We start from the raw sequence: 14,844 nt of genomic DNA on the forward strand, positions 1-14,844 counted from the left end.
TCTCAGATGGATGTTTTGTTAGCATTTACATTGTTTAACCTTACTGAAAAGATTAAATAGTCTACCAAATCCAGTATCTATTTCCCAAAAGTCCTTTATGGCAATTGCACAATGGAAAGGTGAGTCAATAAACTGCTTGATCAATGTACACTCCATTGCTAAGTGCTTTTATTGTTTTTCTATTCACAGTCTGGAATATATAAGAGAGACATGGAGATAACCCGTTACTGGGGAGTTTTTGGTTTGGTCAAATCAAAACCAAATTCAGTGAAACTGTGAGATTTTTAGGTATATTTTAAGAGGAACATGCAAATAAGATTTGATAAAAGTCATGAAAATGAATCATTCTTGTTACACTCACAAGCATTTTCAAAGTTGAATGTTCAGACCCACTGAGAAGAATGGTCTATAGAGAACTGTGCTTATAAATATCTTTGTTTTCTTCCCAAAGACTCAGTGGGCCTGGGGGATGTGGGCGGGAGGGCAATGAGGGAAAAAGATACTGAAGCCACAACTTACCTGTTTCTCCTAACCCCAGAGAGGACATTCTTCATTCTGCTTAGCTTATTGATGTGAGATCCTGCTCTGGCTTCCTGGAGCCCATGTTGCTCTTATTAATACGGAAGATAGCATACAATACGGTGACCATTTGTTTATGTTTTATGTCTCCAATCAACTTTAAGAGGAGGCTCTTGATTTAAAATGTTTTTATCACCCAACAGCAGAGGTAATTTAAAAATTACACAGTAAAGCTGTTATCTTATTAATTGATAAATTTTTGCCAAGAGTCAGAAAAATTGCTTTTAAACTCAATTTAAATACTCACCTCTCAGGCTTTAAAAGTACTTGCAAAGTGAGAGGCAATCTGGGGAGGAAGAATGGCATTGAAAGAAAATCGTCACTTTACTTGCAACATCTAAAAATTTCTGTAGACTGATTTAATTTTATTTCTAGAACTCCAGTTAACAGGAGGAATTATCTGTCTACATGATCTGTCTCTAATTTAAGAGATGCAGCTTTTGGCCAAACGTGTGTCCCCTTGCCTTTAAAGCAGTTGTCTATATTGGTTGTAATGAACTGTTACCAATAGTGCACAGTACCAAAAAAAAAAAAAAAAAAAAAAAGCATTATATAAAACCACCTAGAGCCAAGGCCTTTCGACTTTGGTATTACAGAGCCCCAAATACATTAATTTGAACACAGTAGGCACTTAATAAATACATGTTAGTTTACTTTATAGCAACTATTACTTCAGATATTGAATGTACACATGGTTTTTAAACATAAAAAAGAATGTATAAACATAAAAAAGAAAAAGGAATGGATTACTTCTTTATTAAATGATGCCATTTTCCCCCAAATAAAATAATCTAATATCAATAATGAACAATTTTCCATTTTATTCAATTTTAGTAAGTGAGAATGTTCTCCTGACCACAGAATGTCTCCAAGTTATTCTTAATTTGATCCTTGTCTGTTCTATCCTGATGTGAAAGACAAATGGAGATTATGCAGGCCCCCGGGCTCTCTATTGCTTCTTGCTGTAAAAATGCTAGGCATGTCCACAATTTGAAAAGCAATGGGGCATCACCACTCCATTTTTTGGAGGTCAAACTAAGTCCCTTTTAGCATGGTTCAGATTAAGTAGAGTAACTTCTTTTTCCATTATTTCTTCATGTTAAATGATCCAGACACCATCTAACTTCAAGGACTGATTATTTCTCAGCAATATAAATGAGAACTGTTCCCCTAACTTGGCTAAGAAGCAATTGGCTATTCTCAGCTGGTGGTTTCCAAGTGTCATTCCACCGTCCAACCCTAAATTTCTGTGTTCCAGGCTGAAACAAAGACTTTGTTGAATTTCTTACCAAAGGAAGAGGGATGATGCATAGATATTTGATGTATGAAGGTAGGAACTCCTTTTCAAACATATACCAAGGGAATCTCTGACCAGCTGGAAGAGCAGAGAGTATCTAGGAAGGATGCATCATGACTGTTGACAAGAAATTTCTAAGACTAGAGGAAATAGAAAAAGTGGACCTACCATGATACCCCATCCTCCTTCACCTCCTCCTCTGACCAAAGTATAATTTAAGCAGTCTTACGGTGGCATGAAGTGTATTTGCTCTGCCCTTTATGGTATCTATTATATGTTGAATTTTGTCCCCCCAAGATATGTTGAAGACTTAATGCCCAATACCACAGAATGTGGAAATAGGTTCTTTATAGAGGCAATCATCTTAAAGTGAGGTCAGAAAGGGGTGGACCCTAATCCAATAACATTGGTTTCATCATGAAAAGAGTCAACTTGGACACAGAGACAGACACACAGAGGGGACAGTGTTGACAGCCATGGGATGACAGAGGCAGGGATTGGAGGCAGCTGCAAGCCGAGAAATGCCAAGGATTTATGGTCATCATCGGATGGGAGCAAGAGGCAAGGCAGGATTCTACTCAGAACTGCAGAAGCATTAAGGACCCACTGACCTCTGGAATCTAAAAGGATTTCTATCTCCAGAACTATAAGGGAATAAATTTCTATTGTTTTAAGTCATGCAGTTATGGCAATTTGTCATGGCAGCCCCAGCAAAGTAGGAAAGAATACTGCGCTCTAATTTAATGCTCCCTTTATACCATGAGAGTAGATGAGAGAAATGTAGATACTGGGACTCCACAAGGTTCTCAAGGCTGAAGTAGCCATTTTGTAAGTAGCTGCACGCATCATTTCTTCCCAGCACATGGCTTTCCAGTTGTTTCTCAGTGATCTTTATTATTAGCTTTGTGGAACAAGGATCTGTCTCCCTTTGTTACAATTTACCAATGCTTTGTAGAAACATTGGTGTGCTATCATGTAATTGTATTGGTTTCTGGTATCAGGATACTGTTCTTGACTTCAAGAGACTGGATGAATATAGAATGTTGAGTTTATGTTGCTGTGGACATTCAGCTATTGTGTTCTGTCATTAAGTCATTAGAATTTCCTATTCTGCCACTTTAGAAGAAAATGCAAAACAAAATGTCAAATAAGTTATAAATGTCTGTTTCATAAGTAGATAAGAATAAGTGTGAAATACTAAATTTCATCTTCCCAAAAGATTTGCAGTGTGAATAAATCTATAATGGAGAGAACTCCAAAAGATGGCAGGGCGAGGGTGAGAATCCTCTAGTTGCTTGTGTAAAAATGTAGCAAAGGCTTGAAAGTAAATTAATGTTGCCATCTTTTAGATTAAAAACTGAAGATTTGTTTATCGATATTTTATCATTTTCTGGGCCTTGTTTACTTATCATTCTTAAATATTAACTTAGTTTAACTTCCATGTGTACTGTTTTTCCCAAGGATAACATGGTCTGCCTAAGATATCCAGAATTTACTGTTTCAAAACTTATAGTTTAGCAGATAAAGCCACACAGCAGTTATAAGACTGGGCTTTGGAGAGAAAGAGGGAGGGGTTAAATACTAGATGAGTTTATTTTCTAGCTATGTCATCTTTGGCAATTCCATTAACTTTATGATGCCTCAATTTCTTTCACCTGGTTATGGGAAATTAATATTTACCTTATATCAGTATAAGAACAATAAGAATTAAATCATGTAATGATCATGTAATAATATTTGTCATCACATAATAAATGAAAGCTCTTGTTTTTTTTTTTTTTCACTATTTCTTCCCGAAGAGGCATTTATAGTTCTTCAAAAGAAAAGAAACAAGCATGTTTTAAAACTTTGATGTGAAGCTCATCCAAAAGGTATTGCAAATTCCTAAAAAGACCCATTAAAGTCAAAGAAACACTTTCATATAGACTTTTGGTTGCACCCGATATAACTCCTTCATTTATTTTCTATAGATATAGCTTAGATGATTTTTGTGCATAAGATCTGGTAAGGACGGAATGAAAATGCATGTATAATGATATCTAGCAGGGTGGACCCCCCAAAGCTTTTCCATTATATAATCCCTGTTTTCTTTTCCCATGAAAGCTCTCATTACATCATGCTCTCATTCTTTGAATAGTTCCGAATCAAACATACTCAGTTTACAAGTCAAATAATTTCCCCACATGCCAGAGGCGTAAACACTGACCTTAAATTAAAACAAAAAATCAAGTTGTTATTATTCTGTCTTTGAAAATCAATGAGTTTAGTATTAGGAATTAGTTTTTCCTTTCCACCAGTACCAAAGAATCTTGTCAGAGCTCTTCTAACATGGTTTTAATGTTGTACAAAGCAGAAGAGAATCAGCTCACACCCCTGCAGCTATTTGGCTCTGCTTGGATATCTGGTGGAAAATCATGGCTCTGTTAGTGCAACAATTAGAGAGCTCTCATAGGGAGCACATGGAAAAACAGTCTGAAGCTGTTTTGTCATTGTCACTAGGTCAAATATTAGTTCCCTCTGGCACCTCAACACATGGAGGCAAAAATTTATCAACAATTCCATATTTTGCAATAAAGTATTTGTAGCATCCTTTGGTGTAATGGGGAGGAGTAGTTTGCACACTGGTCATTTGGGCAAAACTCCAGGGACTTCAGGCAGCCATCCTGCTGGCTGTAAAATCACAGGAAGACAGAAGAGTCAAATGCCAGCCTGTCAACCTCCTTGAAGAAGATGGATGGAACTATCAATAAGCCAATAAAGCAAAGGCAGACTGATGCAAAGCAGTGGTGCCTCTGACAAGGAGCTAGCTGGAGGAGTGACAAGGCAGAAGTCAATAAGGCAGCTTATTACAGCCAAAGCTGATAAGTGATATTATCATCAATAAGTGGAGACTGAGCCACCTGGGAGAATTCATGTCCCTTCAATCAGAAAAGTCAGAGTGGGTGGCAGATGCAGCTCTGCTTCCCATCCCAGGAATCATTTAAACTCTTTCCCCACTCTCTGTGGACAATGGTTGTTCAGAGAAAGGAGAATAGAGCACATACATTGGACTGATGACTTTTCGACTCCATGCTGCAATAAGGGTTTGGAGGAAGGAGTGTTGTCTATGGCTGTAGCATCATGTCATGTCATTCTCTCTAGCTTATCACCAAAGCAATGATAATTTTATTTTCTCAAGATTAATTATTTTTCAAGAAAATTTTACCCAAGAGCCCAAACTGGGTTAAAATGCAATCACTCTTCATTCTATTATAACTTACATATACTTGTCAGAAATCATTAACTTACCAATGAATGATGATGATGATGCCTCATTGTCAAGATGCACAGAACTATTTCACACATGACTATGCACGTCCTTCTGTGTACCAAAGGATAAAACTAAGGTCAGCAATAATTGAAGAAAGGTTCATATAGACTGTGTGAAGTCAAGATTATTATGATCTGGACATATTATTTCTCTGAGATCTCAAATGGTTCTAAACTATAGGACAAAATGAGAACATTTCAAATATTCTATATATATTTGTAGACATGGCCTTTCTATTGTCTCATGTGGCAGATTATATTGAAGATATAACCTAGGGAGGAAACACATGTCAACATGGCATTTTCTACCATCATTATTAAGAAATTATTTTATAAAACAGAGGTAGTTAATTCAGGTTCATTGATACATTGGTAAGGAACTTATTCCATAATCAGAGGATTCAGACAAATTTGTTTCCTGAGAGAAGTCTGTCTTAAATTCTACAACTGTGCTGAATATTTTATTCAGCTGACTCTAGCCAGCATCACCAGGCTTATGCCTCATGAGGGAAGTGTAAAAATCCCAAGAGATTCAGTGCCTCCCAGGCCATCTCAGATTACTAACCCCTGTAATCATGAATTAATAGGAAGGCAGGGACTGGTTGGGAGTAGAGTTGCCAAATATAATATAGGACTCATAATTTTGAACTTCAGATAAACAACAACTTTCTTTTTATGTTTCAAGTTTTTATTTAAATTCTAGTTAGTTAACATATAGTGTAATATTAATTTCAGGAGTAGAATTTAGTGATTCCTCATTTATATATATATATAACACCCCGTGCTCATCACAAGTGCCCTTCTTAATACCCTTCAACACAACAAGCAACTTCTTAATGTAAGTATGTCCCATGCAATATTTAAGACATACTTACACCAGAACATTATTGTTTATCTGAAATTCAAATACAAGTTGTCCTGTAATTTTATTTGCTACATTTGGCCACCCTAAAGCCAGCTTTCTGGTATTTCCCTGCCAAGCAGAGGCAGAAACTTTATTTTTCTGATTTGGGCTTCCTACACTTGTCTTTCACAGACCACTTGAGAATTCTCTAATTCCCAGCTCTCCTGACCCACTGCACATAGGCACTTTGTGCAGCTTCAATTGCCTCTGTCAATCTTGCCTCTGTCCAGATTTAATTTAAACCTCAGGCTACACTGCAGCATTTGTTCAATTGTTTTTCTTCCCATATATAAGTCATTCTTTGGCATGTTGCTCAGTGGAATTCCAGGTAAAGATATATATATGAATATGACCCAGGATTAGATCAGTTATCCTCTGAGCTAGTTATTTCCTCATTTTCTTCCTTCTCTGAGTCTACTGCAATGTGAGTACAGTATTAAAATCCTCAGCATCATGTGAAACCAGACCAGCAATAAAAAGAAAACCATACATCTAATAATCTGTCCCATTACAATAATGGAATGAGATCATCCAAACAGTAACTTTTAATGGGATGTTTCAGCGCTCAGCAGCTACATTCCCCATTGTACTATGTCTGCCAGAACTCGATGTTATTTTCCACCTGTGGCTCAATTCACTTCACCCTCCTCCCTTTTGCTTTGTTACCCTCACCTGCCAAAGCCCGACCAAGCAGCCAAAGCCCTGCCACAGACAAGAACTAGAAACCTAGATTGCACTAGAAAATAAAAAACAATACTGGAGCTCATCCTGTTGAATACTGACACTGTTTTGCCCCTCTGAGTTCAGAAGAGATTCCCTGCTTATTGTCTGACACTGTCTCCAAGTAAAGTTTGAATATGCTGTGCCTTGCACCTCTTGCTCAAACAAGTCAGGAGGCAGCTGAAAGAATGCTTTAGCATAATAGGTTAACATTTAAGGAGAAAGTAAGTTCAAATTTTTTCATAGTTTTCTAAGTTAGAAACCTGTGATTATGATTCAGTAACAACTGAATCTTGTCTTCCATTAAGTGCTCATAAAATTGTTGCAGGCCTCTTTCATTTATGGTATGCAATTTAAAAAAAAGTGAGCCTTGAAAAAGATGTTCTCAAATGAATGTGGTCTTCAAATATTATAATACCCTAGTCATTAGTCATTTATGTCTTTCTCCCTTCTAAAACAAAATATCCTCTGCCTTTTAATTTCTCTTCTTAGAAAGTCAATTATTGTTTCCACAAATAAGGGATACTATTTTAGTTCAGTGCTTTCCAAATTCCTAAAACCAAAGAAACAACAAAACAGGACTCTTAAGAACTCTACAAGGTACTAGTAAGAGCTTGAGTGGTATTTTCAATATTCCAAAAAGTGAGCAATGAACAAAACATATGACTGCCTATGACAAATTCTTAACTTAAAGTCAATTCTTAGCTTAAAGTCAAAACAGCTGCTAACCTAATAACTATCTGTATGCTTTGACTAATAAGTAGCTATCCTAACGAATAGCTATTGCTTATAAGGAAAGAAAGCTTTTCAAAATATTTAAGTAAAACAAAAATAAAAATTACATCTTTACCTCACACACTACACCAAAATCAATTTAGGTACTATAAATACTACAAGAATCTATATGTGAATCTTATATAAGCATGAGGATGCAAAGAATTTTCTAAAGGTGACACCAAAGGTAGAAACAGTAAAAAATCATTAATAGATTGACTATATTTTACAAAAGAGTTATTTGACAAAAAAGGTCTGTGAATAAAATTAAAAGGCAAACAATCACAGGTAAATGAAAAATGACAAAATGTTAAGCTTATATAACATAAAGAATTTTAATAAATCAAATAGAATGATATTGATAGGAAAATCACAAAAAAGGTCAAAAGCTGTTGTTTTAAAATATAGCCCATCAGTACCAAGAAATACAAATTTAAAATGATATTCTTTTCCACTTATCAGGCTAGAAATTATTTTTAAAAGTGATCATACCCAGTGTTTTGGGGAGTAGGTGAGGGAGGAACTCTCCACACTGGTGCTAGAAATGTTATTTTAGACAGATATTCAGCAGCAAGCATCAAAATTGAAAAACAAACGAACAAACAAACTTATTGTAACCCTGCCTTAGCAGCTTCACTTTCAAAATTTCTCTTAAGCAAGTCATTAGGAAGGTGAAAAATATAAATTGTACAAAGATCAATGTGTTTATTGATGCCACATATCAATAAAAGATGTATTTATATCAAAATTTTCTAGATAAGACTTTTGGTGCCAGCCAAGCTGAGACAGACCCACTACAGCCTCTCTCACTGATCTAAAATCTCTGAACAAAATATAAAAAGCAACTATCTTGGATTCTGAAGAGTAAATAATAGTAGTCAGAATGGAGATAGATGCCAGACTTGATGGTCCTAAACAGGTGAAATTACTATCTTTCCTTGCCCAGATTTTACCTAAAAGCAGCTCTTCTGTAGTAGTCTGTAGTAACCATCTATTCTGGCTAAATAACCAGGATAAGGAATCTGTAAGCAAAGAGGATTAGGGAACTTTCCCTTTCTTTTTTTGTTTCCTTTCAATTCCATTCCTTTTTTATTTTTATTTCTTTAAATTATGTTCCATTCCATTTTATTGTGTTTTATTTTTAATTTAATTCAATTTATTATTTGTTTGTTCTTTCAGGCCTACCCTGGTGTCCTGAATTGCAGAGCTGCTTTTGCAGCAAGCTGTGGTAAACCCAGAAGACAAAACAAAATAAAACACACATCTTTCTGTACAGAGAACTAAGACAAACAAACAAGCAAAAACAAAAAGAAACATGTGACCCAAAGAGTATAGGGGATGTCTATTATTTTGTTCCTTGTCTTGTTACACTGCATTGTCTAAATGACAATCACAAAAAAACTGTGAGACAGTGCTTAGGAATAAAACTCTGAGGGAAAACAAACAAACAAACAAAAACCCTGCTATTAGGGGCAGAAGACTGGGAAAAGTGAACCCTGGAGCCAGAATGGTGAGAATAATGGAGACAAAGAGAGGAGGAAAAGGGGCTCCCTGATAGAGTGTATGAAGAAACCTAAGCCCTGGGCTTTTGCCTGAGCTGCAGATATGGAGGAAAGGCCTAAAGCAAAGAACAAAGGCTTTGAAAATTGAACTGACCTTGAAATGACCACCCACAAAAGATAAAACCGTCTAAACCCAACTGGCATGACAGGCTTCTGAAGTAAAGATAAAATCAACACCTGAAAGGATCCTGAAAAGACCAAGAGATTCAAACAAAAAAATTAAACATATCTAAGGTATGATCCAAAATGGTTAAATATACAAAGAAGAAGAGAACTATGACAGATTCTCAAGGAAAAAGATAATTAGCAGGTGCTAAGCCAATCTTGAGATGATGCAGTTATTGAAATTATTAGTCAAAGACTCTCATAGCTAAGATAACCTGCTATATGAGGTAAAGATAAATGTTCTTGAAACAAATGAAAAGAGAGAATTTCTTGGCAGAGAAATAGAAGCTATCAAAAATAACCAATGGAAATATTAGAATTATAATATTTGAAGCAAAACAATAACAACAACAAAACCCCACAAGAATGGTCACAATAGGGTGCCTAGGTGGCTCAGTTGGGTTAAGTGTCTGCGTTCAGCTCAGGTCATGATCTCAGGGTCCTGGGACTGAGGCCCGCATCGGGCTCCCTGCTCAGTGGGGAGTCTGCTTCTCCCTCAGCCTGCTGTTCCCCCTGCTTGTACTTTCTCTCTCTCTGTCAAATAAATAAATAAAATCTTAAAAAAAAAAAAAGAATGGTCTAATAGCAGAATAGAGAAGACAGAGGAAAGAGAAAAAAATATGATTTAAAATAAAAAGAACAGAGCCTTAGAGACTTGTGAAACAACATCAAATGGTGTACTAGTCATGTCAGTGGAGTCTCCAAAAATATAAAGAAGAAAAACTGCTGCAGAAAAAAATTGAGGGAAATAATGACTTTGCAAACATGGTGAAAACAGAAGTGAACACGGTGAAAGAGCCGCCAAAGCCGTCATCCATTCATACCATATTCAATAAGCTCAAAATCAAAGATAAAGAAAAATCCTGTACAGTTAGAGAAAGCTAGTATTTTATAAACAGGGGAACAAAAATTTTAGTGCCTGAGATTTCTTACCAAAAACCGAAGAGGCTAGAAGACAGTGGACCTTTTTGAAATGCTTTAAAAAGTAAAACAAAATAGTCAACTCAGAATCATATCTAGTGAAAATACTCGTCAGGGGTGACAACAAAATAAAGACATTCTCAGGTGAAGGAAAACTAAAAGAAATCAGCACTAGCAAACATACTTTAAAAGAAATGCTAAAAGTGGTTCTTTGGCTGAACTCGTATTAGAGCAAAATGTGGAACTTCAGGAATAAAGGAACAGTAACACAATGGTAAATATGAAAGATTATTTTTCTCCTCTTAGGATCTTTAAAATATGTATAACTGTTGAAAAAAATGCAATGCATTTTAGATGGTTTTTCAGTGTACTGCCGATATAACGCTCAAATATAGCATAAATGTTTTGCATGAAGTAGTCAAATCTTAACTCTAAACAGACGGTGAAAGTTCAAATGTGTATATAGCAATCCCTGGAGCAGCTCCTAAAAAATAATGCAAATAGATCAACCCAAAAAGTTAACAGAGAAATAAAATGTATTACTGAAAATATACTCAGATAACCTAAAAGAATGTAGGATAAAAGAAAAACAGGGGCAAAGAGTAGAGGAGAGAAAAGAAAACAACAAAGGTCAAAATTACATGGCAGACATATATCCAAAAATAGCAAAATTATATGAAATGTAAATGTGATAAATATACAAGTTAAACACATGGCTGTCAGATTAGATAAAAAAGAGACACCTATGTGCTGTCTACAATAAATACATATATAATTACATAATTTTAAGTAAAAGGGTGAAAAATATATCACATAAACACCCTCTTCAAAAGCTGGTATGGCTATGTTTACACCAGACGAAACAGACTTTAGAAGAAAAAAACATTACCCAGTACAAAAGTGGGGTGTTACATAATGATAAAAAGATCAATTCACTAAGAAAATGTAACGATATGAAATGTGTATGAATGTTGCAAAATAATCAAGGCAAAAACTTGAAGAATTTGAAAAAGAAAAAAGACAAATCCACACTTATAGATCCTTGAACACTCCTTTCTCAATAACTGACAGAACAGGAAAACATAAAATTGGCAAGAATATAAAAGATCTAAGCAACGCTATCTAACAACTCAACCTAACATATTTATTGGACACTCGAAGAAACTGTCAGAAAGAAAGCAGAAAAACCTCCAACCACCTGAAAAGTAAATTAAATAAAACACTTATAAATGACACATCAATACAAAGAGATACTCTCAGGAAAATTAGGAAATATTTTGAACTGAATAAAAATAAAATAACATCAAAATTTGTGTGATGCATTTAAAACAATGCTTAAATGAAATTCATAGCATTAAAAGTTTACATTAGAAAAAATAAAGGTCTCAAATCAATAATCAGTTTCTACTGTAAGAAACTTGAAAAAGAAGAACAAATTAGGGCGCCTGGGTGGCTCAGTTGGTTAAGCGACTGCTTTCAGCTCAGGTCATGATCCTGGAGTCTCAGGATCAAGTCCCGCATCAGGCTCCCTGCTCAGCAGGGAGTCTGCTTCTCCCTCTGACCCTTCCCCCTCTCATGTGCTCTCTCTCTCAAATAAATAAATAAATAAAATTTAAAAAAAATCCTCAACTTCCTTTAAAAAAAAAAAAGAAGAACAAATTAAATCTAAGGCAACCAAAAATGAATAATGATAAAAACAGAAATAAATAAAAGGAAAACTGAAAATATCTAGAGAAATTCTCTGAAACCAATAGCTAGTTTTTTTTTTTAAAGATCAATAAATTGATTAACCTTTAGCCAGATACAGCTCACCATGATCAGGATTGAAAGTGGGAAATCACTACAGAATCTGCAACTATTTTTTTTTTTTTATACGATTGATTTAATTTTTTTTCAGCAGGAGAAAAAAGAATAAAGTTACAAGATTCTTTTAATATTTTCATAATGTTAAAACTAAACTTGAGCTCTAGGCTATGTGTGCAATTAAATCTAAAAGAGAATCTGCAACTATTAAAAAGATAATAAAAATAGGCAAGATGGCAGAGGAGTAGGAGACCTAGATTTCGTCTGGTCTCAGGAATTCAGCTGAATAGGGATCAAACCATTCTGAACACCTACGAACTCAACAGGAGATCAAAGAGGAGAGTAGCAACAACTATCTGAACAGAGAAGCGACCACTTACTGGAAGGTAGGACGTGCGGAGAAGTGAATCCGAGGCGATATTCGGGAGGATAGACGGCGGGGGAGGGGCCTCCGCCGGCCGCTTCTGGCAAGTGATAGAGTCGCGGAGCACAAAATCAGAACTGTTAGAAGTCGGCTCCGCTGAGGGACGTCGCTGCAGTGGCTAAGCGGGAGGTGGAATCCTCCCGGGACAGTGTGGTCTCAGGACCCTTGGGGTCACAGAAAGACTGGGGGAGCCTGAGTGCGCCAGAGCTCCCAGGTATCGGAGCGGGGAAGCCGGCTGCAGAGACAGAGCCGAGGCGCGGGCTCTCAGCTCGGGGTTGCCATAAACTGTGATCCACGGCCCAGTCGGGCCACTGCTCCTGCAGCAGGGACCCAACAAATGGCAGATCCGGGGAGACTCCCCTCCCTCCCCCGGGAGGAGCGGCGCGGGAGTGCACCGCAGGGATCTGCTGGGTTTGGAGACTCCACACGGGGTCGGGTGCCAGAGATAGCAACACTCGGTCACAGGCCGGGTGAGCACGGAGTGCGGCCAGAGACCGGGGACAAGGGAGTGACTGCTTTTCTCTGTGGGCGCACTGAGGAGCGGGGCCCCGAGTTCTCAGCTCCTCCGGGTGGAGATTGGGAGGCCACCATTTTAGCCCTGGTCCTCCAAGGCTGTACGGAGAGCTTGCAGGGAACAAAATCTCCTGAGATCAAACCCGAGCAGCTTGCTTAGCCCGGACCGACAAGGGCAGGGCAATTCAGCCTCCGGCAAAGACATTTGGAAACCACAGCAACAGGCCCCTCCCCCAGAAGATCAGCACAAACAGCCAGCAAGCCAAGACCAAGTTTACCGATCAAGGAGAACGGGAAAACTCCAGCGCTAGGGGAATACTGCACATAGAATTCATGGCTTTTTTTCACCATGATTCATTAGTTCATCAAAGTTAATTTTTTGTTAACTGTTTTTTTTCTTTTTCCCTTTTTCAACCAACATCTTATCAATCTCTTTTTAAAAAAAAAAAAAACATTTTTTTTTTCATTTTTAGAGTCATATTTTATCCCTTCATAATAGTTGCCCTTATTTTTGGCATATATATATATAAGTTGTTCTCTCTTTAAAGTTTTGAGATGCAGTTTCTTCTAACATATAAAAGTATACCCTAGATCACTAGTGTATGGCTCTGTTCTAGTCTCCTGCCTGATCACATTCTCTCCCTTTTTTCTTTTTGTTTTTTTAAATCTTCTTTCTTTTTTAAAACAACTTCTTATCTTATCAAGTCCTTTTATAAAATCTTTTATAATTTTCATCTTTACAGTCATCTTCTATCCCTTCATTGTATCAACCCTTATTTTGTACATATATGTCTTTCTTCCTGTAAAATTTTAGGAGGCACTTTCTTCTAACAGACCAAAATACGCCCAAAATCTAGTGTGTGGCACTGATCTATGCACTAGCCTGATCATATTTGATCACATTCTGCTTTTTTTGTATTGTTCTGTTTTTGTTTTTATCTTTTTGTTTCTTTTCTTTTTTTTTCCTCTTTCTTTGTTCTTTCTTTCCCTTTCTTTTCCCCTGGTTTCAGGTCTTTTCTGATTTGTATACAGTATATTTGCTGGGGACGTTGTAAACCTGTCAGCATTTTGTTCTCTCATTCAAGTATTCTCCTCTGGACAAAATGACAAGACGAAAAAATCACCTCAGCAAAAAGAACAAGAGGTAGTACCGTCAGCCAGGGACCTACTCAATACGGACATTAGTACGATGTCGGACCTAGAGTTCAGAATCATAACTTTAAAGATACTAGCTGGGCTTGAAAAAAGTGTGGAAGTTATTAGAGAAAACCTTTCTGGAGAAATAAAAGAACTAAAATCTAACCAAGTCGAAATCAAAAAGGCTATTGATGAGGTGCAATCAAAAATGGGGGCACTAACTGCTAGGATAAATGAGGCAGAAGAGAGAATCAGTGATATAGAAGACCAAATGATGGAAAATAAAGAGGCTGAGAAAAAGAGGGAGAAACAACTACAGGATCACGAGGGCAGAATTCGAGAGATAAGTGATACGATAAGATGAAACAACATTAGAATAATTGGGATCCCAGAAAAAGAAGAAAGAGAGAGAGGGGCAGAAGGTATATTGGAGCAAATAATAGCAGAGAACTTCCCTAATGTGAGGAAGGAAACAGGCATCAAAATCCAGGAGGCACAGAGAACCCCTCTCAAAATCAATAATAATAGGTCAACACCCCGACATATAATAGTAAAACTTACGAGTCTCAGAGACAAAGAGAAAATCCTGAAAGCAGCTCGGGAGAAGAGATATGTAACTTACAATGGTAAAAATATTAGATTGGCAACAGACCTATCCACAGAGACCTGGCAGGCCAGAAAGGACTGGCAAGATATCTTCAGAGCACTAAACGAGAAAAATATGCAGCCAAGAATA

Source organism: Zalophus californianus, chromosome 6 (genome assembly GCF_009762305.2).
Source record: "Zalophus californianus isolate mZalCal1 chromosome 6, mZalCal1.pri.v2, whole genome shotgun sequence".
NCBI lineage: Eukaryota > Metazoa > Chordata > Mammalia > Carnivora > Otariidae > Zalophus > Zalophus californianus.